At 44.0% G+C, this 26,191-nt stretch overlaps 1 long non-coding RNA gene across 1 annotated transcript; it reads right to left on the bottom strand.

Moving 5' to 3' along the window:
- Nucleotides 1–4,378: 4,378 nt before the first annotated feature.
- On the bottom strand, nucleotides 4,379–10,450 carry LOC121287470. The gene is made up of 2 exons (XR_005945195.1): nucleotides 10,396–10,450; nucleotides 4,379–4,942 (listed from the first exon to the last, which is right to left on the bottom strand). It is a non-coding gene; the product is annotated as an uncharacterized LOC121287470 (long non-coding RNA).
- Between the last annotated feature and the right edge of the window lie 15,741 nt (nucleotides 10,451–26,191).

The following is a 26,191-nucleotide window of genomic DNA, read 5'->3' as shown; positions in this document are numbered from 1 at the left end:
GAGCAAGGCCCTGATGATAAGCCCCAACTTCTGCACATTACACTTGTCAAGATGTGTTCTGCACCAACGTGTTTTCCCTCTGACGTGGGCAGATGACCCAACGTGGGGGTATGATTCAGGTGGGCTGGCCTTATACTGATATGCAGATGTATTACAATGAGGTTCCCGACGTCAGATGATGGGAAACGTGACCTGCCACTTATGAGCAGAGCAGACAATTGCAAACTGGTTTCACAACGTAATGAAATCGATTTTTGGCCTCCTCTCCATATTGTCCACTCAGGCCGCTGAACACACCCAACGCCAGTGGACATGGAAAATTTTACTCTGCGTTCACATTTTATGTGGTGTATAAATAAACTTTTATCTTTTTGATTTAAACTTACTGGAAAGCCTGTTTGTGTCTATCCTTTGAAGTCACTTAAAAGGTGTAATACACTTCTTCTAAAATTATAACTTGATGCAAGCAACCAAGAGTTGTGGAAAAAGGGGAATAGTTGTCCTATCACCTCTCCCTGTCTGTAACAATGGTGTAGAAGGAAATGTGAATTAAAGAGTTCAGCTTAGTTAATAGGTAACTGAGTTCATTATACTTTCATCATCTTTAAGGTAGCTGATTATTTAAGGTATGTTGCATTTATTATTATTTATGTTCTCTGATTTTGGTGTCATAAAATTCTTTTGATTTAAACGATGAGCCTGGTGGCTGCATTCTTTTAGCAAGTACCTGGGTTTTAGATTCTAAAATAAACATGGAGATCATAGCAAAGCAACACTTTATTTTTGGAAAGCTACCTGAGGTTTAATGTAATATTATTTTTGGATTTGTTGGTATCAGCAAAGGGTTTACTAAATACAATGGTAATTGATTTGAGGCATTGTTGGCAGTTTGTACAAATTTGCATTCTTGTTATAGGTTTATTGCTAATAATAATCAGATATAGATACACATACATCCGGAAGCAGCATCTTATTGTTCTAATCAATAATAATCATCTTCCAATTATGAAGTGCAGTAGTTTACAATGCTATCAGCAGAAAGTGATCAAAGACCAACATACTTTAAAATGGCATCCTGAGAATCTGTGCTTGCAGGAACCTAACTTTGATCCTAATTGTGTTGCTATTTGGAGGAAGAAGACATTGAAATGGCATACACAGTTTCAACAAAGTTTCAGTGTTTGAATCAAGCAGTTGTTGTGGACATCAACAACCACGTGGCTAAAATTGAGAACATCACTTGTGAGCTGGTGGGAGTCTTATTTGGATGGAGCTCGACTGGTACTGGTGTGGTGAACATGATGGCACAACCAGTTCTTATGCTGCTTTTTGTTTCAGATAACTCTTCTGTGTCTCTCTTAATATATTGCAGTGTATTTTTAGTATGCTCGGAATGGAGAGATCAAAGGTCGAATTAGTGTAAGTATTTTGAGCAAAATACTATTTGCTATGGTCAGGCTGAAATGGTAAAGCATGGTACCTGGGTTTTATAGTGAGTTGCAAACTCAATAATAAAGAATCATATATTCAAGTGGAATTGTATTTGACCAAGTACCCATACTGGGTTGTGTAACATGAGCTCATTAAAGACAAAGTTTGAAATGTTCCTGGTCCCGGGTGATGGACTGGGCGGCCAAGGAAGGTGGATCCAGAAAAAATAGCAGGGAGCCTGGTCAGAATGGCCCCCTGACTCAGTTCCACTGCAGGAGAGGTTTCCCAGTGGTGGGACTGGCTGTGGCTCAGCTTAGCTGCCCACCGAATGGAGGCAGCAGCCAATTTGAATAATTAAAGGCCCAGACAAGGGCTGTTTTCCTGGGTTACTGGCAAAATGGCCCGCTGCCACAAGGGGAGACTGCCAACTGCATGAAGGTGACCTCCTTGTGGGTTCCTGGGAGGGCCATTGGAACTGAAGTCTGCATTGCTGTGGGAGAGAGCCTCTGGAGGGTTGGGGAGGCATGGAGGGTTTCATATCTATTCACTGGGGCCTGCCTGTTTGACCCATCACATAAAATAAAATGATACCCACCAGTCTGAGGGTGCCTCCATTTTGAGGTACCCTCACCTTCTCCTGGCTCCCTTAGCAGCGGCTACCTTTCTGTGTAGTGTAGTGATTGTAGGTAAAACCTTTCCTACTGCCTTTGGGGTCACGTGATCGTACTGACCAATCAGCCCTAAGCACAGGTAATCCTAAGGGCGAAGTTTTCTAATCGTGGACCTGTTTCAAACATGTAGCTTCTACAAGAGCTCTGTAAATAAAGTTGTCTGTTTCAAGTCAGAAACCTGTCCGGTACATCATGTTTATTACACATAGCATGCAAAATCTTCAGAACTTCTGGCACTCTGATGGGACTGGCATAATGAAGGACTGCCCCAAATTCTTAATTAGCTGCCCTACCCCACCTACTCAATTTTAATTGCCTTCTTCTGGGAATATTTCAGGTAAAATCTCGCATCATGCCCATGTGATCTTCTGACCTGGAAACTACACAATGAAGGGATCTCCACTGATTTGGAAAAATCTTGCTCAAAGACTTGATTCTGCGGTTCTTATAACTTACGTCTGTGCAAAAAGTAACAAAACAGAAAAGAATCCAACACCTGGTACCATGGGCAGCATTTTCCCGTCAGCAAGCGGAAGGTAGGGGGTGGGTCCTATTCGCCGACGCGTAAAATAACGCGCGGTGACATCAGGCGGGTGTCCCGACATCACCGCATGTCATTCTGATCCTCAGTTCGGCAGGCGTGGAGCAGAGTCAGCTGCGTGTCCGCCGAACTATCAAAGGCCTATTAAGGCCTGTTAAAAACTAATTGAGGTACTTAACTGGGCTGCCTGTCCAACCTTAAGTTTGGCGGGCAGGCAAAGAGCCCAGGCGGCCTTTGCATTTTTCATGAAACCTTATCCACGGGCTGGATGAGGTTTCAAGAAGGATTTATTAATGAAATAAAAATTTTTGAAAAAATTCATTGGCATATCCCAGCTCATGTGACACTGTCATATGAGGGGACATGTTTTAAAAGTATTTTTTTCCTTTATTTAAATTTTAAATCTTAAACTGATCTCCCTGAGGCCCTTCTGTGCCTCAGGGAGATCTCTGTGCTCTTTCATGTGCATGCACGATAGAGCGCAGGGAACCACTCAGGGAATCCTCCCCTGCCCGCAAAGGGAGCACTCGCACTCGGCACTTCCGGGCCACCCACGTCAAATGGCAGCGCATCCCTGATCGGGGGCACCGATCAGGTTCGCGCCCACCCCTGCCGCCCCCGCACAACCCCCCTGATGGGGGGAAATTTCTGCCCCATGCATTTCTGACTAGCACCGGTTCTGATGATAGGTCATGACCTGGAATGCTATGTTTCCCTCTCCACAGATGTTGCCCACCCTGCTGATTAGTTTCAGCGTTTTCTATTTTTATTTCAGACGCAGAAGACACTTGGACAGAAAATGACAAGCAGTGAGGACTTGTAGCCTGTGATTTTTTTTTTTTCAAATATAGTATGCATTATCTGTAAAAGTAGCCAGTGAGAAGAACAAAAAGGAATAAGTGAACGTATTATAGAGTTGCTTTTCTGGGCAACTTTTCTTGGTGGAAACATTAAACTTTATTTACATGACAATAGCAGCAGCTACATGTGTGTATCTAACTCCATAACTGCCCTGGAGGTTCCCCGCACTACAAATTGATTGGTTTACACTGATCATGTGATTCTTAAAGCTACAGTCCTATGTTTTTCAAAACTATAATTACTACAGAAGGCATACCTGTAAACTGGGAAAACAAGAAGGTATGAAGGGTAGAAAGAAAGTAGATTTTTTTTACAGCTTTCCTCTCATCAGTTCTTCAGTATACCTGTGAACAGGAGCAATTTTACCCCATCTCTCCCATCCTGCCTTGAACATGACTAAATAATGAGTACATTATTGAAAAGACATTCTTTTAAGATCAGAGCGATAACAACAAAACTTTACACAAAGAATAATCAACAATCATGAGGCTAGTCAAAAACATCAGGGTTATAGGAGAAATATTGCACAGAGTCAGATACTGCATGCATGATGCAAACAGCCAGCTCCTGCTCTCCATCAGCTATCTCAACCTCAACACTCACTGCTTTTCTGACCACCCATTTCCAAGTGAGCCACAACTTGCCCCAATTAAACATTGGGAAGACCAAAACCATCGTCTGACAAGCTCCGTATTCACTGATTTCAACTCCACCCTAGACAATCTCTTAGGCTGAACAAGGTTATTTACCTCAGCTTCCTATCTAACCTCAAGCTGAATTTCCAACCCCATATCCTCTCTGCCACCTCCCTCTGCACCAGTCTCCACCAGCCCACTCTTAGCCAGTAATAAATTTCGAGTGCAGGACAGGTTTCTTGTAAGAAATAGTAAACTTTATTTACAGACTCCAGATGAGATTACATGCTTGTTCCAAGACCAAGGCTAAAAAGCTCCAGCCCTAAGATTCCCTGTGCTTAGGACTGATTAATCTATATAGTCACATGATCCCCATAGCAGTCAGAAATGGTTTACCTTACAATTACTACATTCCTCCCCCTTTAGTTTTGTTTTACCCTCTTATTTACAAAAACATCTTAATCCATATTATATACAATGATATACATTTTATAATGCCATTATAAATTTAGTTTTTAAGGAATTCTTCAGATTCAGGTAGAGCGACACAACTCTACAACTGGAGGTTCTTCCACTGGATCAACTTGAGCAGGAACTGCAGCTTCAGGGACATGCCTAGACAATGGCAGTTCAGAATTATATACTTCAGGAGAGGTACCAGGTACGTCTATTCTTTGTCGATCTGGCACCTCGGGGGTCGAAGTTTTGACTTTGATTTCAGGTGGATTAATCGATTGTTGGAGGATTTCTTGACTTCTGAGATGATCCACCTGTTTCCTAACAATCCTGTTTTCCACTTCTATCTGATAAGATAAAGGTCCTGTTTCAGAGACGATTGCACCAGGGACACATCTTGAACCAGTTGTAAAATTTCGTACAAAAGCTGTCTCTCTCCCACAGTAAACTTTGATCCTTACTGTAAGCATCATGATTCACTTTCTGACTACCCTGGTTTCTCTCCACCTTCCCCCGTAAATTAGGGAATACTAGATTCAATTTTCTATGAATCCAGTGCTTCATTAACAATTCTGAAGTTGTTAAACCATTGATCACATGAGGAGTTGTGCGATAGCTGAACAGAAATCTTGAAATTTGTGTTTCTAACGTTCCTTCTGTTAGTTTCTTTATGCCTGTTTTAAAGGTTTTTGCTGCTCTTTCTGCTAATCCATTGGATGAGCAATGATATGGTGCTGTTCTGATGTGTTTAACCCTATTTATATTCATGAATCTTTGGAATTCAGTGCTAGTGAAAGCTGTGCCATTGTCTGACACAATAGCTTAAGGTAAACCATGAACAGTGAAACACTGGCGCAGTTTTTCAATGGTTCCAGATGAAGTAGGTGATCTCATTTCAAATACATCCATCCATTTGGAATGTGCATCGATAATCACAAGAAACAGGTACCTAGAAATGGACCTACAAAGTCTATATGTAGTCTAACCCAGGGTTGACTAGGCCACTCCCACGGATGCAGTGCAGCTGAAATTGGTAACTTCTGCTGTTGCTGACACTGGAAACAGTGTTTCACCAATTTTTTCTATATCATTGTCTATACTTGGCCACCAGGTATAACTTCGTGCAAGCATCTTCATTTTTGAAATACCAGGATGCGCACTATGAAGCTCTTCCAATAGTGGTTCTCTTCTGTGCACAGGGATAACAACTTTTGCTCCCCATAACAAGATACCACCTTGACAACTCAGTTCAGATCTATGTACAAAGAATGGTTTTAGTTCTTCAGGGGCTTGTGCATTTGATCATCCTTGTTATACCAGTTCATGGACTCTTGCTAAAATTGGATTCCGATTTATCCAGATCTTTATCTGTCTCGCGCAGACTGGTGAGGAGTCCAGGAAATTCAATGCAATTCAATTACCTCTTGAGGTACTGGTACGTGTGTAATACTATCGGGCAAAGGGAGACGACTGAGGGTGTCTGCATTTGCTGTATGCACATCTGGATGGTGCATGAAAGTGTACTCATATGCTGACAAAATTAAAGCCCATCTTTGAATTCTAGCTGAGGCTATCAGTGGGATTGCTTTATCTTCACTGACAACCCTAACAATGCTTTGTGATCTGACACTAAAACGCCACTCAGTAGTATCAAACTGTTAAAAAGCATCAAAGGCTTGAAGGCTCAAAGGACTGAAACTGGATGGACCACCTGGCGTTGAACTAGGCACCAAAAATCACAATGGCAAACCCAGCCCTAATAAACCCTGCAAAGTCTCTCTTACTAACATCAGGGGGCGTGCCAAAACTGGGAGAGCTATCTCACAGACTAGTCAAGCAACAGCCTGACATAGTCATCCTCACGGAGTCATACCTCATAGAAAATTCCCAGACACCACCATCACCATCCCTGCACATGTCCTGTCCCACCTGCAGGACAGACGCAGCAGAAATGGGGAGGGAGTTTCCCTGGGAGTCCTCAACATTGACTCCAGACCCCATGAAGTCTCATGGCATCAGGTCAAACATGGGCAAGGAAACCTCCTGCTGATTACCACATACTGCACCCCCCCCTTCGTCCCCCTCAGCTGATGAATCAATACTCCTCCACATTGAACACCACTCGGAGGAAGAACTGTGGGTGGAAAGGGCACAGAGTGTACTCTGGGTGGGGGACTTCAATGTCCATCACCAAGAGTGGCTTGGTAGCACCACTACTGACCGAGCTGGCCGAGTCCTAAAGGACATAGCTGCTAGACTGGGTCAGCGGCAGCTGGTGAGGGAAACAACAAGAAGGAAAAATATATTTGACCTTATCCTCACCAACCTGCCTGCTACAGATACATCTGTCCATGACAGTACCAGTAGGAGTGACCACCGCACAATCCTTGTGGAGGCGAAGTCCCACCTTCATATTGAGGATACTCTCCGTTATGTTGTGTGGGTTAGATTTCAAACAGATCTAGCAACTTAAGAGTGGACATCCATGAGCTCTGTGGGCCATCAGCAGTAGCACAACTGTACTCAAACATAATCTGTAACCTCTTGGCCTGACGAATCCCCTGTTCTACCATTACCACTAAGCCAGGGGATCAACACTGCATCAATAAAGAGTGTAGCAGGGCATGCCAGGATCAGAACCAGGCATACCCAACAACGCGGCGTCAACCTGGTGAAGCTATAATAGAGGACTACTTGCATGCCAAAGAGCATAAGCAGCAAGTGATAGAAAAAGCTAAGCGATTCCACAACCAACAGATCAGGTCTAAGCTCTGCAGTCCTGCCACAATCGGCCGTGAATGATGGTGGACAATTAAACAACTTATCAGAGGAGGAAGCTCCACAAATATCTCCACCCCTAATGATGGGGGTGCCCAACACATTAGTGCAAAAGAAAAGGCTGCAGCACTTCTGGCTAATCTTCAGCCAATTCGATTCACTCCATGTGATATCAAGAAACGGCTGAAGGTACTGAATACTGTAAAGGCTATGGGACCTGACAATAATCCGGCAATAGTACTGTAAGACTTGTGCTCTGGAACTTGCCGCACCCCTAGCCAAGCTGTTCCAGTACAGCTACAACACTGGCATCTACCCAGCAATGTGTAAAATCGCCCAGGTATGCCCTGTAGAGATAAAGCAGGACAAATCCAAACCGACCAATTACCGCCCATTAGTCTATTCTCGATCATCAGTAAAGTGATGGAAGGGATCATCAACAGTGCTACCAAGCGGTACTTACTTAGCAATAACCTGCTCACTGACGCTCACGTTGGGTTCTGCCAGGGCCACTCAACTTCTGACCTCATTACAGCCTTGGTTCAAACATGGACAAAACAGCTGAACTCCAGACGTGATGTGAAAGTGATTTCCCTTGACATCACGGCCACATTTGACTGAGTGTGGCATCAAGGAGCCCTAGCAAAGCAGGAGTTAATAGGAATAAGGGGTAAAATTCTCCATTTGTTAGAATCATACCTAGGGCAAAGGAAGATGGTTGTGGTTGTTGGAGGTCAGTCATGTCAGCTCCAGGACATCACTGCAGGAGTTCCTCATGGTAGTGTCCTAGGCCCAACCATCATGAGCTGCTTCATCAATGACCTTCCTTCCATCATAAGGTCAGAAGTCAGGATGTTCGCTGATGATTGCACAATGTTCAGCACCATTCATGACTCCTCAGATACTGAAGCAGTCCATGTTAAAATGCAACAAGACCTGGACAACATCCAAGCTTGGGCTGATAAGTGACAAGTAACATTTGAACCACACAAGTGCCAGGTAATGACCATCTCCAACAGGAGAGAATCTAACTCATCATCCCATGATATTCAATGGTATTCCCATAACTGAATCACCCACTATCTACGTGCTGCAGGTTAACATTGACCAGAAACTGAATTGGATTAGCTATATAAATACTGTGGCTACAAGAGCAGGTCAGAGGTTTGGAATCCTGCGGTGAGTGACTCCCAACTGGCTCCCCAAACCCTGGCCACAATCTACAAGGCACGAATCAGGGGTGCGATGGAATACTCTCCACTTGCCTAGATAAGCAAAGCTCCAACAACACTCAAGAAGCTTGATACCATCCAGGACAAAGCAGCCTGCTTGACTGGCACCACACCCACAAACATTCACTCCCTCCACAATTGACGAACAGTAGCAGCAGTGTGTACCATCTACAAGATGCACTTCAGAAACTCATCAAGGCTCCTTTGACAAACCCACAACCGCTACCATCTAGGAGGACAAGATTAGCAGATTCATGATAACACCACCATTTGCAAGTTCCCCTCCAAGCCACTCACCATCCTGACTTGGAAATATATTGCTGTTCCTTCACTTTTGCTGGTTCAAAATCCTGGAAGCCCCTTCCTAACAGCACCTACACCACATGGACTGCAGTGGTTCAAGAAGGCAGCTCACCACCACCTTATCAAGGGCAATTAGGGATGGGTATTAAATGTTGGCTCAGCCAGTGATGTCCACATCCTTCAAATGAATAGAAAGAAATGGTGCTCAAAAGGGAATTGGATTGCTATCTGAAAAGAAAGAATGTGCAGGGGAGTGCGACTAGATAGAATGTGCTTTCAGAGAGCCAGTGCAGACTTGATGGGCCTAATGCCCTCCTTCTGCACGGTAAAGATTCTGTAATTCTGTGATACCTGGTCCATCCTCTTCAGGTTGCTGAATTTAGATTTGATACCTTTGAACTTGAGGTTTCAAAGTATTTGATATTCTTGAATGCTCTATAGGACTCTAACATTTAATTAAAATTAAGTATGTTGTATAAATGATTTATTATCTGCAGTGATGGATTAATTTTAGGCAGTTGAAATTGTATTTAATATCAATTACCCAGAATGCTAATAACCTAAATCTCACATCTTGTGTAAGGTAATGCCTTCTCTGGTTTACATCTTCTAAACCATTTTTCTAAAATTATAGTCACTCAATGATGGAATGTGAAGTATATGAAGGAAATTTGTTGTTGCATATGGACTTAAAGGTGAAGTGTAAAACATGGATTTAACTTAAAACACTGATTGAAGTTGATTTTGCACTAACTGTGTCTTATAAGTTAAATGTTCACTAATAGCTGAAACAATTATTTAAATGTATTCAAAATTTTAAATTTTAGATAGAATATACAGCTCAGAAACAGGCCATTTAGCCCAACCACCCCATGCCAGTGTTTATACTTCACTCAAGCCTCCTCCCAGCTTTCCACGTCTAACTCTATCACTATAACCCTCTATTCCCTTTTCCTTCATATACGTATCTGACTTCTTTAAATACATCTATCCTTTTCACCTCAACTATTCAACCTTGGTGTCTATATTATATTGATGGCCTCTAGTTTTGCTGTTTCCCACTAATGAAACACACAATCTATCTCCACACTATCAAAAGCTTCCATAATTTTAAATGCCTTTATTGGGTCACCCCTCAGCCTTCTCGTTTCAAGAGAAAAGAGAAACAGCTTGTTCATCCTTTTCTGATCGATGTAGCCTCACAGTTCTGGAGTCATCCTTGTAATTTTTTTGCGCCTTTTCTGGTGCCTCTATATTCTTTTTATATGATGAAGAACCGCACATTGTACTCCAAGTGTAGCCTAATCAGATTTGATACAGGCTTAGAATAACATCTCCATTTTTCAATTCTATTCCCCCTAGAAATAAACCTTGGTGCTTGGTTTTGGCCTTATTGTCCTGCATTGTAATGGTTAGTGATTTATACATTTGTATCCCCAGATTCCTTTACTCCTCTACACATTTAGGTGCTTAGGGTAGAATCTTACCTATGGTGGGCGAGCTGGGCGGGGGCGGGCGCGGTGCTGATCACCACCCATGATCGGCTGCACTGCGTCATTTTACACGGGCAGGCCAATGAACGCCCGCCCAGCGTAATACGCGACAGGTAGCAGTCAACACTACCTGTGCGGGCGGGGGGAGGAGAGAGAGTCGGGGTCTGCGCTCTTTTGCGCTTGCGCATGCGCATGAAAGAGCGCAGCAATCTCGCTAAGGCACGGAGTTGCCTCGGGGGATTAAGTGGATAATAAAAGTTTTTGAAAAATAAAGTAAAAAATTATTCAAACATGTCCCCTTGTGACAGTGTCACATGAGCTGGGACATGTTTGTGAAGTTGACAACATTTATTTATTAATTTTATAAAACCTTTAGGAAACCTCATCCCACTCGTGGATGAGGTTTCCTGGAAAACACATTTAGGTGCTTAGGGTAGAATCTTACCTATGGTGGGCGGGCTAGGCGGGGGCGGGCGCGGAGCTGATCACCACCCATGATCGGCTGCACTGTGCCATTTTACACGGGCAGGCCAATGAAGGCCCGCCCAGCGTAATGCGCAGCCGGTAGCAGTCAGCACTACCTGTGCAGGCGGGGGGAGAAGGGAAAACACAAAGGCCGCTTGGGTTTTTGCCTGCCCGCCAACCTTATGGTTGGACGTGCAACATTGTTAATAGAGTAAATTACTTTCTTAATGGCCTTAATAGGCCTTTGACAGTTTGGCAGGCGCACAGCAGCCTCCAGCACGTGCCCGCCGAACGCAATATTGAAATGACGCGCGATGACCTGGGGATGCACGCCCGACGTCATCTCGCGTCATTTTAGGCATCGGCATATCGGACCCGCCCCTGCTCGCCGGCGGCTATGTTCTGCCCTTATTTTCCAAGTGATATGTGAGCCCTATATTTTTCTTACCAAAATGCAATTCTCCATACTTATCTATATTGAGAAACATTTGCTAATTATATGCTCGCTCTTCAAGCTTATTAATGTTTTCTTGTAATTTGTTCCAGTCCTCCTCAGTGTTGAAAATTCTTTCCAATTTGGTATCATCTGCAAATCTAGAAATTGTGTTTTTGATTCCAAAGTCTAAATTGTTAATATAAGCCATGAATGATAGTGGTTCCTGCTTCGATTCTTCTGGCTATCCATTTGTCAGCTTCTGCTGTTTGGAATTGCTGCCATTTACTCTGAAACTCTGAGTTGTCTTTCAGCTGCCTGGCTACAATTTGGTTAATTGTCCCTTGACTTCACCATGTTTTGACCTTATTTATTAGTCTGTTGGGTGATACCATATCAAAGCTTTAAAGTTATTGAGTTGGCTGATATGTATTGCTCTAGTTTCTATTTCCTGTTCCCATGCTCATTCCCATTTTAATTCATTCATAGTTGATTAGAACTCACAAGTTCTCATTTTTTAATAGTCTGTGACCAGAATATTGCTGTCTATTGTTCAAACCAATGATGAAAACATAAATATTAGTTTAAAGAAAAAAAGTGAACTTATGAATAAAAGGCATTAAGGGTCATTCATGTAATCTTAATAAAACAATAAATTTGATGATCAAGGTTGCCTCTGCAATTATTCTTGATTGTAATTAAAAGGGATCCCCTCGAGGCCTCAATGATTTCTCAGCCTGAGAAAATAGTTTTAAAATGTAATTTAAATCCATACTTCTATACTATGGCTATGGGTCCCCATGGGCTGCAATGACATTGGCAATGTTCTAGCATCCATGAATTCAATCTACTTAGCCTTCAATACCTTAAGGCTTAAGAGGTCATATAGCACTTGAGGCTGCCCTTTTTGTATTAACAGTCATCCTATTATTATTGAGAATGTTTCTTTTACTGTTTGAATCATTTTTCTTTCATTTCAGAAAGCTTTTATTTCAAACTTAATCAAGAAGTCCTGCACTTATATATTTTTTATTTATTCATGGGCTTTGGGCTTTGCCGGCAAGGCCAAAATTTATTGCCCACCCTGAATTTCCCTTAGTTAGGTGATTGTGAGCTGCTTTCTTGAACTGCCGCAGTTCATGTGGTGTAACTCTTTTGAGCACAAACCAAATAAGCTAAATTAACAAAATCAGAGACAAAGTAAAAGGCAGCTCATTAAAGAGAAACTGGGAAAAAAGGGGCAAAATTTAAAAGAAACTTATAAACATTAAATCAAAATATGATTAAAGGGGTCGATAAAACACCCCAGTCCCTGCGATGCCCACTGAACACAGAAGGCCTTGATGGTGACGGCAGATGCCGCGTGCTCCCTCTCCAGAGACACCCAGCCGCAAACTTAGCCGCGGAAGAGGGGCATATAGTTGGGTTGGACAACCCCCTTGATTGTCCGCTGCCTGGACCTGTTAATGGCCAACTTGGCCCAGGAACGGGTTCATGAGAAGGTCGTCCTCCCTCCCCGCCCCTCTCCACACTGGGTGCCTGTAGATCAGGAGCAAGGAATTGAAGTGCAAACAAAACAACAGTAGAAGGTTTTTCAAGTAACTAAAAAGAGGGTGCAGCCTACGACAACTTACTTATGTGTGGTCCACGGAGTCCACAAGGCCTATTATTATTGAGAATGTTTCTTTTACTGTTTGAATCATTTTTCTTTCATTTCAGAAAGCTTTTATTTCAAACTTAATCAAGAAGTCCTGCACTTATATATTTTTTATTTATTCAGGGGCACTAAAAATGCACAGGGATTCCATGAACCGACATATTGCTGCGTGCAATATCCTCCATTTCAGGTCCCCAGTGGAAAAGGGGGGGACACCCCCGTAAAGGGCCCTTCGCTGGGGACCTCCGTCATCAGACGGTAACAAAGCATGGCAGGACGTGTCTGGGTGGCGGGCAAAGGCAAGGAATTGAAGGGTATGCAGCAGCAGCCCGTACAGGAAACCCTCTGCACAAAGTTAAAGGGCATGGAAGGCATTTCCATGAGGCGAATCAGGTTGTGTGGCTCCAGCTCCCGAGAGAGTGTTTGAGATTTGGGACCAACGTGGAATTCTGTCCGAACAGGTAATCCTGTTAGGGATGGAGTTCTAGGATCTTGATCCATTGACAATAAAGGGAGAGCACGGGGTCCAGAGTCCATGTTGAGGACTCCAGGGCAACTCCCTCCCAACTGTATACCGTGATTAAAATTAGCTCTGAACTAACTAACAATCAATATTCACCCATTTTAAAAATTAAACTTAAAAGGTTTACTGTCTGAAAAAACCCAACCAAAAATTATTTTCTTTGACGAATTGTAACCTGCCCTTCTCCCATCATTTATAAAACCGCAAACAATTGCCGGGAGTCAGGTGGCTACAAAAGGAAATTGTGAAGCTTTTACTTTGTGGAACATTTGACAGCCCAAATCTCTCAGCTGAAGGATTGGAGATAGTGCCACCATCTCTGCTGGGTCTGTTCTACTGGGCTGGTGATGGTGGTCTGGGACATCATCTGCAAGGTATGAGTATGACTATGTCAGGCTGTTGCTTGAATAGTCTGTGAGTCAGCTCTCCCAATTTTGGCACTAGCCCCTAGTTGTTAATAAGGAGGACTTGCAAGGTCAACCGGGCTGAGTTTGCCATTTCTGGTACCCAGATTGAAGCCAGGTTGTCCAACCAGTTTCATTCCTTTTAGGCTTTTTAGTGGTCTTGATACAACTGAGTGCTTTGCTAGGCCATTTCAGAGGACATTTAAGAGTCAGCTGCATTGCTGTGGGTCTGGAGTCACATGTGGGCCAGACCAGGTAAAGACGGCAGATTTCCTACCTAAAGAACATTAGTGCACTGGATGGGTTTTACAACAATCGACAATGGTTTCATGGTCATCATTAGATTTTTAATTCCAGATTTTTATTAAATTCAAAATCCACCATCTACCATGGTGGGATTTGAACCTGCATGCCCAAAGCATTACCCTGAGTCTCTGGATTACTGGTCCGATGATAATACCACTATGGCATTGCCACCCTTCCTCATTCCCCTGAAACACCAGGATAATCGACCTAATCATTGTAGCCTGCAGCATTTAACTCTGATCCACAATGAACATTTCCATGCTCCTAGCAGCTGATTTTACTTTGAGTTACTTCTGTGAATTTATTTCAAATTTCCAAACTCATTTGATATTTATAAATGCCCTGTACCGTATTTGTGCTATTTACAGACTAAGTTATATAATCTACTTATATCCACATTATCTGTGGCTCTCATCAACTTAAAGTCCTACATTGTAGTTAATCTCAATCCTCCTTTCCTCAATGGAAAATTTGGTTTTACAAATTGATTGCAAGAAACTAATACCTGAGATACATTTACATGGCAACTCCTCTCTCAACCCATGATAAAACTGTAGCAACAAAGAATTAGCGTATTGAAAAATTCTGTAGTTCACAGACTTAACCATAGGGCAGGACTTTATGTCCCATGGCAGGCACGTGCCTGACCCGATTGGATGTAAAATTGTGCTTGATGATATTGGGCGAGCATCCCGACATCATTGCGCACTTGTGCAATATTTCGCTTGGCAGGTGCACGCCAGTGCTGGAGCAGCGCCCGCCATTAATTAACAGGCCAATTAAGGCCATTAATAGTCAAATTGATGCCAATTTTTCATCGCCCGTGCGATTTCACACTTGTCGCAAAACGGGCAAAATGGGCAGATGGCCTGCCAACATTTTCAAAAACCTCATCCATGGGCAGTTTAAAAAGAGTCAGCAGCATTGCCAGTGTGAATACTGAGGAGTTTGGTACATAGTTTGCAGCTGATGACTTACTGATACTTGGCATCTTCATCCCTATTTGGGTTTTCATTGTTAGCATTTCCAGGCTTCTTTATAGGACTCCTTGGTATCTGCAAGGCCCCAGAGGGTTCAGGCCATGTGGAGTATCAGACAGCCTTCTGTTACTCTGTTAATGGGGATTGTGGTCTCCGCTGGTGGCACCTCCTCTGATGAGGAAGAGAGGGGCAGAAGGAAGAGGAGGCCAGGTGTCCCAATGCAGCTTCCAGGGGAGGGACCTGTGGGAGGAGAGGCGCAGGCACAAGGGGTGTAGGGTCAGCAGGAAGTCCAAGGCAGAAGGGGCTGCAGAAGACACCACTATCCTGCTGCCAGGGTTTACAGGCTGCAATGCAGCTACCTCAATATGTCTGAGGTGCAATGCCGAAGGAGGCTCTGCCTCTCAAGAGAGATGGTGACCTCCATTTGTCAGATGAATGGGCCTGAGATCACCTCCAACTTTGTAGGTGGACACCCCATGCCAGTGGCTCTGAAGGTGATAGCGGCCCTCAACTTCTATGCCTCCAGCTCTTTTCAGGGGTCAGTGGGGGATCTCTGTGTGGAGTCTCCCAATCAGCTGTCCACATTTGTGTGAAGCTGGTGACAAAAGATCTGTTCAGGTGGGTACTGACTTTTATTCATTACCATATGGAGGAGGATAGCAGGCTAAGTGAGCCAGAGGTTTTTGCTGGGTTCTCCCACATCCAGGGTGCCATTGACTGCACAAATGTGGCCATCAAGGCACCAATGGATCAGCCGGGAGCCTTCATCAACAGGAAGGGATTCCACTCCATGAACGTGCATAGTGTGTGACCGCAGAATGCAATTCTGCAAATCTGTGCAAGCTACCCAGGCAGCTCCTATGACGCTTACATCCTGAGGCACTCCCAGGTGACAGGGTTCTTCAGGGCTCAGCCTGACTGGATAAATGACTATTGGGTGACAAGGGCTATCCATTGAAGAGGTGGCTCATGATGCCTCTCCACCACTCAACAGAACAGAGGCAGAGAAGTGTTACAATACGAGTCATGACTCCACAAGGACAGTGGTAGAAAGGACCATAGGTCTTCTCAAGATGTGCTTCTGATGCATGGAGCATTCAACGGGTGCACTGCAATACCCCCCAGAGTGGGTGTCACTGATAGTGGCTGCATGCTGTGCTCTCCACAATCTGGCATTGACAAGGGTGGGCCCACTGGAGGAAGAGGATCTTGACACAGCTGCAGAGGCCACAGAGGATGAGCCCAGTAGTGAGACAGAAGAGGAGCATGGTGAGGAGAACTCTGAGGGTGTGATGACAGTAAACTCCAGGGAGGCAGGGACACCAGGGATGCCTTGATCCAATGCTCCTTCAGCTTGGCTACCAAAGATCAGCTTCAACCACATGCCAGGGCTGCCACCTCCATCCCAGATGTCTGAAAGGAACCTTTGATTTGAACACAAAGAATACTGAGTGCCTGTGCAATAAAGTTCAGAGCCACTTATGTCCAGCACTACACTTCAGGCATACCCTGCACCAATAAAATTAAAAGCATACTCAGCCCATGATGGCAAAAACAAAATTTTATCTCATTTTAAGAATTCCAAACTATTTAAATAAACTTCCCTGGCCCTCATTTCCAGACCAGCATAAAACATAAAATCACCTGTGACCTGTCCCTCTTATACTCACGGTGCCTTTAACTTACGTTTGCGAGTGCTACGTCTTAGTGCCCAGCCTGTACCCGCCCCTCGCTAGCAGCACCATTGGTGGCAGTCTGCTGACTCTGCTCTCTTGTTGGCCTTGATGATCTTGTTGGTCACCCTCTGGCCAGTGGAGTCTGTGCCGTCCCTGCCTGGGAGGGAGCGACCAGTGCCACGGCTGGCATCTCCCTAGTCATCGCAGCCTCATCAGATGCCACGGTCACTGGCAGAGGGGGGGAGGAGCACCCTGAGAGGAGCCCGCAGAGACGACAAGCAGCTTGTGCACCAACGCGAGGTTGCTTTGGACCTCCCCACTCACCATTGATGGACGGGTATCTAGCTGGGATACTAGGTGCATCATCCATCTCCCACACTGGCACTGACCCCCTGAGGTCAGTGCCTGTGTGAGGACTTGCAGGTCCGAGTGCAACCCCAGGAACCCTTGATTTTGTCCCTGGAGCTGCCAGTCCATGAGTCTCGCCATTGTCTCAATGGAGGTAGTGCACTTGGCCACGAGGGTCAATGCAGTGGTGATGCTCTGCATGGCCTCTTCCATAATGGAGACCATGGTACATATATCCTCATGGATCTCCACCTGATCCTCCCGCACCTAATGGACGACTCCAGAGGCTCATCATCAGCCTTCGACTGAGCATTGTCCTGGTTCTCAACAGTCCTCCAACAGCCAGCACCCTGGGCACTGTCTGCCTCTGCTTGCACCTCAAGCGAGTGTGATGTGCACCAAGATACTAGCCACTGAACTAATGCTCACCGAGGTGCTGGCATCTGCGCTGGTGCTTGCTTCAGAAAGCGGGTGTTATGCAGGTGCAACAGAAGCTTGGTGGTCGTCCGGTGTCAAGGGTGGCCCTACAGGATCCCAGAGTGAACACCTGCTGGCGAACCTAAAAGGAAGAACAAGGACATGTCATTAGTTAAAGTCATCACACTGCATGCAAGGTAGGTGCCGGTGAGAGACCTGCATCGCGGTGCCATTGTCTTCCAATGGTCAATGGGGACTCCAGGTTCGAGGCTCACATCAATGAAGATACTGCACTAGAATGGTTACACAATCTGAAACCCTTACCTTCATCTGGCACCCGCGTCTTTCTCGCCAGCTGGCATGGGGAACATGCCGGCTCTCAAGCTCCAGGGCATCTTGTTTGAACCTGCTGAGCAGCAGGAGGTTGGGCAGGCCTTCGCTTGTACATGCCCTCTCTGCCTGGTTACGGCTTGTCTTCTCCTGAAAGGACAGAGAAGCATCGATAAGTACACTCTCTACCTGCATTGCCATTGCAGCCTGGCCAACCCCAGCTGAGGAACACATCTAAGGGCACATCTGAGCAATGGCCCTCGAGCAACAAGGCACTCAGTCCAAGCAGCCAGGGCCCAACCCCTTGGCCACCTCTGGCATTATTGACAGTTGGCACACAGACTCTAGTGCCTCTGAAGTCCAGGAATGGCCACACCTTAACACTTCTGCACACTTACCAATGCCAACACAGTACTCACCCTTCCTGAGTGCAGCAGGTCATTGAAGCACTTCCGGCACTGTACCCATGTCGCATCCAGCATTGCACCACATCTTGGCCACTCACCATTGCTGCCACCTCCTTCCAAGCCCTCTTGGTGAGGTGCGCTGGCCTCCTCCTCCCATCTCAGGGGACAAGGGTGTCCCTCCTGGCAGTCACCTCCTCCAGGAGGAAGGTGAGGCACTCATTGAAAAAGCGGGAGATTGAGTGCCCACCCCACCTGCCGTGTCCAGCTGCACTTGACTCCAGAAGTTCAGTTTGCGAACGCAGAAGAGACGTCCTTCCGTGGTAGCATTCCAGGGGCTGCCTGGGCCACTTTGAAACTGGCCACTGGGTCACCATTGGACCTGGTGGCCGACAGGCCCCCAGCCCCTCTCGGCCCTCCCCAATCTATATCACGCCCACTCACACTCACACACACACACAAGACACATTGGGCAAGATTTTCCCCTTCTCTGGCGAGCGCAGCAGGTGGGCCCAGGAACGGCTGTGAAACTGACCACCACCTGCGCTAGGGACCCAAGATCGATTTCATGCTGGCTGGCCACCATCTTTTTATGTTCAAATGGGTTAGGTGCATGCCCACCCCCCCAGCGCAAATTTCTGCCCTTAAGACATACAAAACATGGATTTTAAGGGTGGGATAATACAATTCAATAGCACCAATCTGGAGTACAGGATTTGATGCCCTCTTTATTCTATCAGCTCTGGCAAATTGATTATGAATAGTTTACTAGAGGTCAACCTGTCAGTCTGGCAATTACATTTATTGTGAGTTTTATCCATATTCAGCCCAGCAAAAGAGCATATTGGCTCATTGGGGGAGTATAGATTATTAACAGGAAACTGGTTTATTTATGATCAAAGTCAGACAGGTTGTAACAGCATGAGCGCACCCTTAATCATTTTCCATTTTAACAGCTGTTTCTGCATACAGTAACGAAACAAAATAAACATTGGAAATATCAAGGCTTAATTCTCAGGAAGTCTAACTAAGAAATATAAATTTAAAAGTAAAATGAAACATTTTGAACCTACATAATAATCTCACTGCATTTTCATGGCAATCTCTCTCCTCATTTCTCTTTCAGTGAGAAGGTGAGCCATCCTTTTTTTAAAACCCCTTTGTTGTTTCCAAATGTCCTAGAGCACGTTTCCTTTATTGTATCCATTTTACTATGTGTTAAGTAAATCTGCCTTTGAAGAATCAGTTTGCCAACAAAGTTTCATCACTTTAACGGTCACTGCCATTACTGAAACATTATTGTGCCACTTTTTTTGTGAAATCATCAAGCAACACCAAAAATTGTTATTACTGTAATTACAGAAAGGTAAGTTTAAGTCATTTAAATATCTGAAATGTAAGTTTCTGAAGACTACTGCTGAACATTACTGCAGAACGGTGACAGATCAACTAGAACAGCTTAGTAGCAAGTCTTTTCAGGTCTCAATGAACAATCATTTGAATATATCATTGCTGAATGAACCGCAGCAGTGCTGAATAATTCTACTGTTGAGTTGAAGCTCGATTCTAATGTACTTACAAGGTTACTAGAGTTCAAATCACACATGGCTACATTAATTGTGCATGTGTTGTATAGTATTATAATGCTAAAAATAATTCTGAAGAACATTATCCTACTGTCAGATCTTAGAAAACTCTTTACCTAGAAAGCCATTCAAATAGCAAGAGCTCTTACACCTGTGAATGAATTCAAAGCAAAGTATCCATTTATATTTGATGCAATCTGCCTATGATAAACTGTCAATGAGATAACCCTAATAAAGAAATCACAGCACTGGAAAGAAACCATTAGCTCACAAGCCATTAAATTGCTGTCTGTGACATTAATGTATGAGCACAGAGAAATGTCAAATGAACATGCTACTCTGACACAACTGTTGCAATCAGACATTTATTGGTGACAATCTCTTATTGAGTACAGGCTTTTAAGATAGTAGGGGTCATTTTCACCTTCACCATCTGGGTGGTGGGTGATCTGGTAGAGTGGATTACCCACCCATTATAGAATTTATCCAATTTTCATTTATGCTAGATTACTGCCCAGGCATGAAGGTGAAAATTACCCCTAAAAATATCCTTACATGAAATCTTGGCCATTTTAATTCCCATCATCAAACGTTTTCAGTTGTTTTTTCTGTCATAGATCTTCCTTCTAAAGGCACCATATGCATTCCTATTTTTAATTCCTGAATTATTGGAACCCAATCCTCAGCCTGTGTGATCCTTGATTGGATCCCCAAACCCACTTACTGGAGGATGCCTGCAGCAGCCCAATTTTTTAGAGAGTCTCATAATTCAGGGACAGAGAATGTAACCTACACCCCTGCATATCCAAAAACTGACATGTCCAAATTTCTGGGCCTCAGTATCAGTAGCTTATTCAAACGTAAAGACTGCATCACACAAAACATCCAAGTCTTTTGCCTAACATTTGCATATGTCCACATTCATCATGGATCATCAGACAATTCAAAAGTGAAAACCCAGGCCTTTTTTTCGTTTTATTGACAAAAATTATCATTACATACATTATATTCTACTATGGGGTCATTTTGCTCGCGAACCAGTTGCAGGTGAGTAGATTACAATATACTGCAGACACAGAGACCAGTATGAAATGAAGCACATGATATTTATTTACACACACAACAGAGCACTAACATTATGTGTGCATCTCCAATGAGACCCTAGACTAACATTAATATGGTAGCCCGTACTATACAGCTATTGGGTCTTACAGTCACATGGCCAATCTGCTCACATTTTCTTAAAGGTGTATTACACCTCCAATTACCACAACATAGGAAAGTGCAGTATAGAAAAGACTGCGAACCAACTGGTTGATTCTAAAATCAGATACACCACTGTCACTTATTTCATAGGATTGTTTATTTTGTGTCTTCACACACTATTCTTCCCTTTTTCAGAATACCGGGAGAGTGCTGGAAGGATGAGCTGGATGACTATCAGCCAGCAGAACTGTGTCATGAGCACTCCTTCCATAGCTGACAAGTTCCAGAGTGAGACTAGAACCCAGAGTTTTTGACTCAGAGGAATAAGTGTTACCTATCGAGTTACAAAACCTGTTATTTCATAGGAAAGAAGAATTAATTTGGCATGTTTGCTATCTCTTCATCATTTCATAACGTATTACCTTGGGATCTTTAAATAGCCCCACCCTGCATGCAGCAACTATGATTATCAAAATAGTAGACATTTCTTTTAGCATCCTTTGCTGTCCTAACCTATTTTTCCTTTCAACTCTCCAGACCAGTTTCCTAACCTCCATTACCCTTTATTTTATATTTCCAGAATGCTGCCTGCCGTTTTGTACCTCAGGGACAATCGTCTTTTGGCCATATCCTTAATCAATGTTGCCAAAATGGGTTGTTTCTCTAGTACCCTTCCTATCTCTCCTGCACTCCCTCTCATGTTTGAAACACAATCGACTTTCCTTTCATAGCCCTTCAACCTTTTTCTCCTCAGTTAATGATCTAATTCTCTTCTAAAAGCTATGATCGAATCCACCTCCACCACGCTTTTAGGCACTGCATTCCAGATTTTAGCCAATTGCTGCATAGAAAAGATTTTTTTCTCACATCACCGTTGTTTCATTCACCTTAAATCTGTGTCATCTGGTTCTCGACCCTTCTGTCAACAGGAACATTTTCTCCCTACCTACACAGCCCAGGCCCTCATGATTTTGAAAACCTCTATCAATTTTCCTTTTAATTTTCTCTTCTCCAAGGAAAACAGCCCAGATTCTCCAATCTATCCATGTAATTGAAGTTCCTCATCCCTGGAAGTATTCCTGTGAATCTTTTCTGTACTCTCATTAATGCCTTCACATCCTTCCTAAAGTGCGATGTCACAGAATTGGACATAATACTCCAGTTGAGACCGAACCAGTGTTGTATAGAGCTGGATCATAAATTCATTGGTTTTGTACTCTGTTATGATCCCCATAGAGGCTGATACTTTAAAAAAGAGATTTCAATTGCCAGTGGCTGGCTTAAAATAATTGCACAACAAGATTTTAAGTTTTAAGACTTTTACTGTAACAAACTAAAACCAGCATTGACTAAACATTACTTAGTAGGCAACTAATACTCTAAACTATGGAACAAGCATTCCTTATTTGTTTCTTTACATGACTGATAATCCAATGTCACTTTCATACATTACACTACACTCTACACTGAATTGTAGTCTTTACAGAAAACAGTCGAAAGATACACCCAGCTTTCAACGGCCTCACCTCTCCCCATTTTTCCAGGTTGTAACATCCAGTGTCCGCCGAGATTTGTCTCCCTCAGTCTTCTGAGAATCCCTGAACCGATGTCCTGCAACAAGGTCCACTCTGGTAAGTCCTTCTCTCAGGCACTCCAAAGGAAATCTTTCAATGCCCTTAATTTTCCATGGGTTACCTCTTGTTCACCACAAACCATGGCAGCTAACAGAAAGCAGCCTTTTCCCTGTCTGTCTCTCCTGGAGTCTCTCTATTTCAGTATCAGATTTTTTTGAGTCAGTTGCTCTGAGAGTCTATGGGTCTGCACAAAGCCAAGCCAGCTGCTTCCCTTTTCTGTAAATCTGGCACTTGGTTTTCAACTGGACTTGACCTGGGCCATCAGTTCCAGTGGTAACTAGGTCACATCAGCTTATCACTAGGCAGAGCTAGCCTGAGGTCTCATATTCCATTTTACCTAGAATTAAATGAGACAGTTTAAAAGATAACCATCTTATGAAACCTCATATTTGTAACTTCATAAAGTTACTATAAACTATAAAGGCGGTGGGTGGAAGCATCCCAGATTAGCGCTAAGTGTGGTAGCAGGTGGGAAAAAGTCATTTTATGCACTGGCTGCAATGGCGGGTTTTCATGCCTTATCATCCCATTCCCACTTCATTAATTGTGCAGCCACAGGAAACATACCATCTCACTGGTGGGCGGCCTCCAATTTGCCCACCAAGCCATTACCTTGCCACTTCCTCACGCTGGGCACCATATTTAAACTGAAGCCCAGGACTGCTCTGGTGAAGTCATGACCCAAAAGCCAAGAAAAGTGCAGACCCCCTGATTCAGTAATGCATCCCTGGAATGCCTTCTGGACGTCCTGAAGGCACACCATGTTATCCTGTACCCCCACTCTGGCTGCAGGAGACCCATCAGTCTCACTACTTGGGAGTCAGTGGCAGAGGTGGTCAGGTGCACACAAGAGATCCACCATACAGTGCAAAAAATGGATGAATGATCTCATCCATGCCGCCAGGCACTCTGAACTCACACACTCACAAGACCATCACACATTCACTGGAATCTCAATCATGCTCAGTTCAAGGGACATCACCCCTCACTCTCTCACACACATCCTCACATCTCTATCTGGCCTCATCTCCTTTGGAGACTGCTTTCTCAGCTTTCGCTATCTTGAAGCCACTTGCAAGATCAACATGTGCCCCCACACATACCTTGGGATGTGCCCCTTCCCCAGTACAGCTCTTGCCCTGCAGCCTCTTCATTTGTTTGAGGCCACTTCTCCCCCTTCCTCAAGCAAGCCCTAGCACTGCAGCCATTGAAAAGCCACTCCCACTTATGGCTGGTCTGGTAGGTAGAGAGCTGCCCGTGAGTCCCCCTAAAAATGATGTGGTTCTGTGTGCGAAGCTTGGCGCTGATAACCACAAGTGCTGCCCAAAGCAAGGATGGCAAACAACCTCGAAGTCCCGAGTGAAATGCAGCTTGTCAGCTGCATGTCACTTATGTGCAGTTACAAAATAAATCAGTGTGGATGATCCAGAGTGGGGGAATGATTCTGGTGAGCTGGGCTTATAATGAGATGCTGAAGTATTGAAATTAGGTTCCTGACAAGTGGCAGTGGGAAACGCAGCCTGCCATTGACAAGTGGAGCAGATGATTGCAAGCTGGCTTCATGATGGTGTGAAACCGATTTTTGGCCTTCTCGCCGTATTATTCCCCCACCTCCCCATTTCCCGCCCCCTCTCCCCCACCATGTCACCCAACATCACTGGGGCTGGAAAATTCCACCCTGTGATTCCTAATGCCTTATTAACCACTTTCTCAATTTGTCCTGCCACTTTCACTGATTTATACACATATACTCACCTGCCCCTCTGCTTCTGCACCCCTTTTAGAATTGCACCATTTATTTTGTGTCTCCTCATTATTCCTACCAAAATGAATCAATTCACACTTCCCTACATCAAATTTTAACTTCCTCTTATCCACCCTTTCCAGCAGCCTGTCTATGACCTGTTGAAGTTTGTCATCATTTTCCTCACAGCTCATAAGCTTCCAAGTTTTGGGTCATCCACAAATTTCAAAAAAATTTCCATATTTTTTGTTCTATCAGTGCTGCCCAGTCCAAACCTTGTTTGTTTACTGTGGCAGAAATTCTAGTTGTAAGTATCCAGTCCCAGAATGTGGCAAACCAAAGCAATGCAATTAGTTTTCAGTTAATACATAAATTCTGTTGTGATGCCCGCTGAGGTTACTACTAGACAAACCAGGTCTCAGGGCGGAACCCGGCTTAATAGATCTTAATTTTTATTTTTTGTTTAGATATATGGAGAGTGGCTACTGAACAGATTCACAGGAGTCAGCTAATGAACTTTTAATCACAGAATAACACATTTATTAAACAAGAAAAGATGAACTATATTACAATACTCCTTCACCCACAACTATACCTTTGCAGATATATACAGATTCGTGAGGGTAACACAAGTTACAAAAGCTTTTTTATACTCTAATGTTCACAGTAAGTATGCAGTCCATGTAAACCAATAGTGGTCAGAAACACCACACTCTGAAACCAAGTGACAGATACCACCCTAAACAGATGCTATGGATCTCTCCTCAACTCCCTCCAGATGCTTGTCACACAGCGAGCCAACCGGTCTCACTGAAGTCGATCTTTCACACGAGGGTTTCCAATCTCCACTCTCGAAGAACTCACTTTGGAATCTTCTCCCAAACTGGTGCTCTCTCTCAGATGCCTTCTGCAAGAGTACATCTCCGGGGTTTTGAACTCTCCTTCCGATGTTCCTCTCCTCTGGATTACCATGTGCATTCAAGCTTTCTTCCATGCACTCTCTCTCATTGGCTCAGCCATGCCAACAGGACAGCACTGCTTGACATGCCCATAGTAAAGAGTTACAGACCTTTGGTTGCCCCCTTGGATCTTCTGGTTTCTCTCAAGGTTATATTACTTTAAATCTGTGTCCTGCAGCTTTCTTCCTTTAAGCTTAGAGCCTTTTTCTGCTCCTCACTCTTAACTTCACTTAACAAGGCCTTTTCCAGGTTCCTTGTCCTTTGATGTGACTGTCCTCTTGGGCCTTTCTTGTTCCACCACCTGGTTTTTGGGACTTTCTTCTCTTTTTTTTGGAACCTGCTCCTTGCAGTTCCCTCTCCTGTCCTGCTTCTGCTGGCCACTGCTTCCAACTTTACTTTGGGACTTGCTATCTGTCCCTCTCTTATGCAACTTCTGCTGGCAACTACTGTCAGCCTTGGACCCACTGACCAACTGCTCTCATACTGAAATGAAAGTATTTTTCTGTCTCTATGGGGCCTTCTGTTGCTAGGCAACATGACAGTTTTTTGTACCTTGTGTTTGTTTTGCCTTCCCCTCAAGAGTCATAAAATCTAATTAAAATGCAGGCTACTTTTAAAGTGAAACTAAAACTCAGATTCTCCCTTTCTTAACACACCAGTAAAGAAGCACAAAGTAAACTTAAAGATATACATTATTCTTACCACACCCAAATACACA

This window comes from Carcharodon carcharias, chromosome 14 (assembly GCF_017639515.1).
Source record: "Carcharodon carcharias isolate sCarCar2 chromosome 14, sCarCar2.pri, whole genome shotgun sequence".
Taxonomy (NCBI): Eukaryota; Metazoa; Chordata; class Chondrichthyes; order Lamniformes; family Lamnidae; genus Carcharodon; species Carcharodon carcharias.
This window is presented reverse-complemented; position numbering and strand designations above follow the sequence as displayed.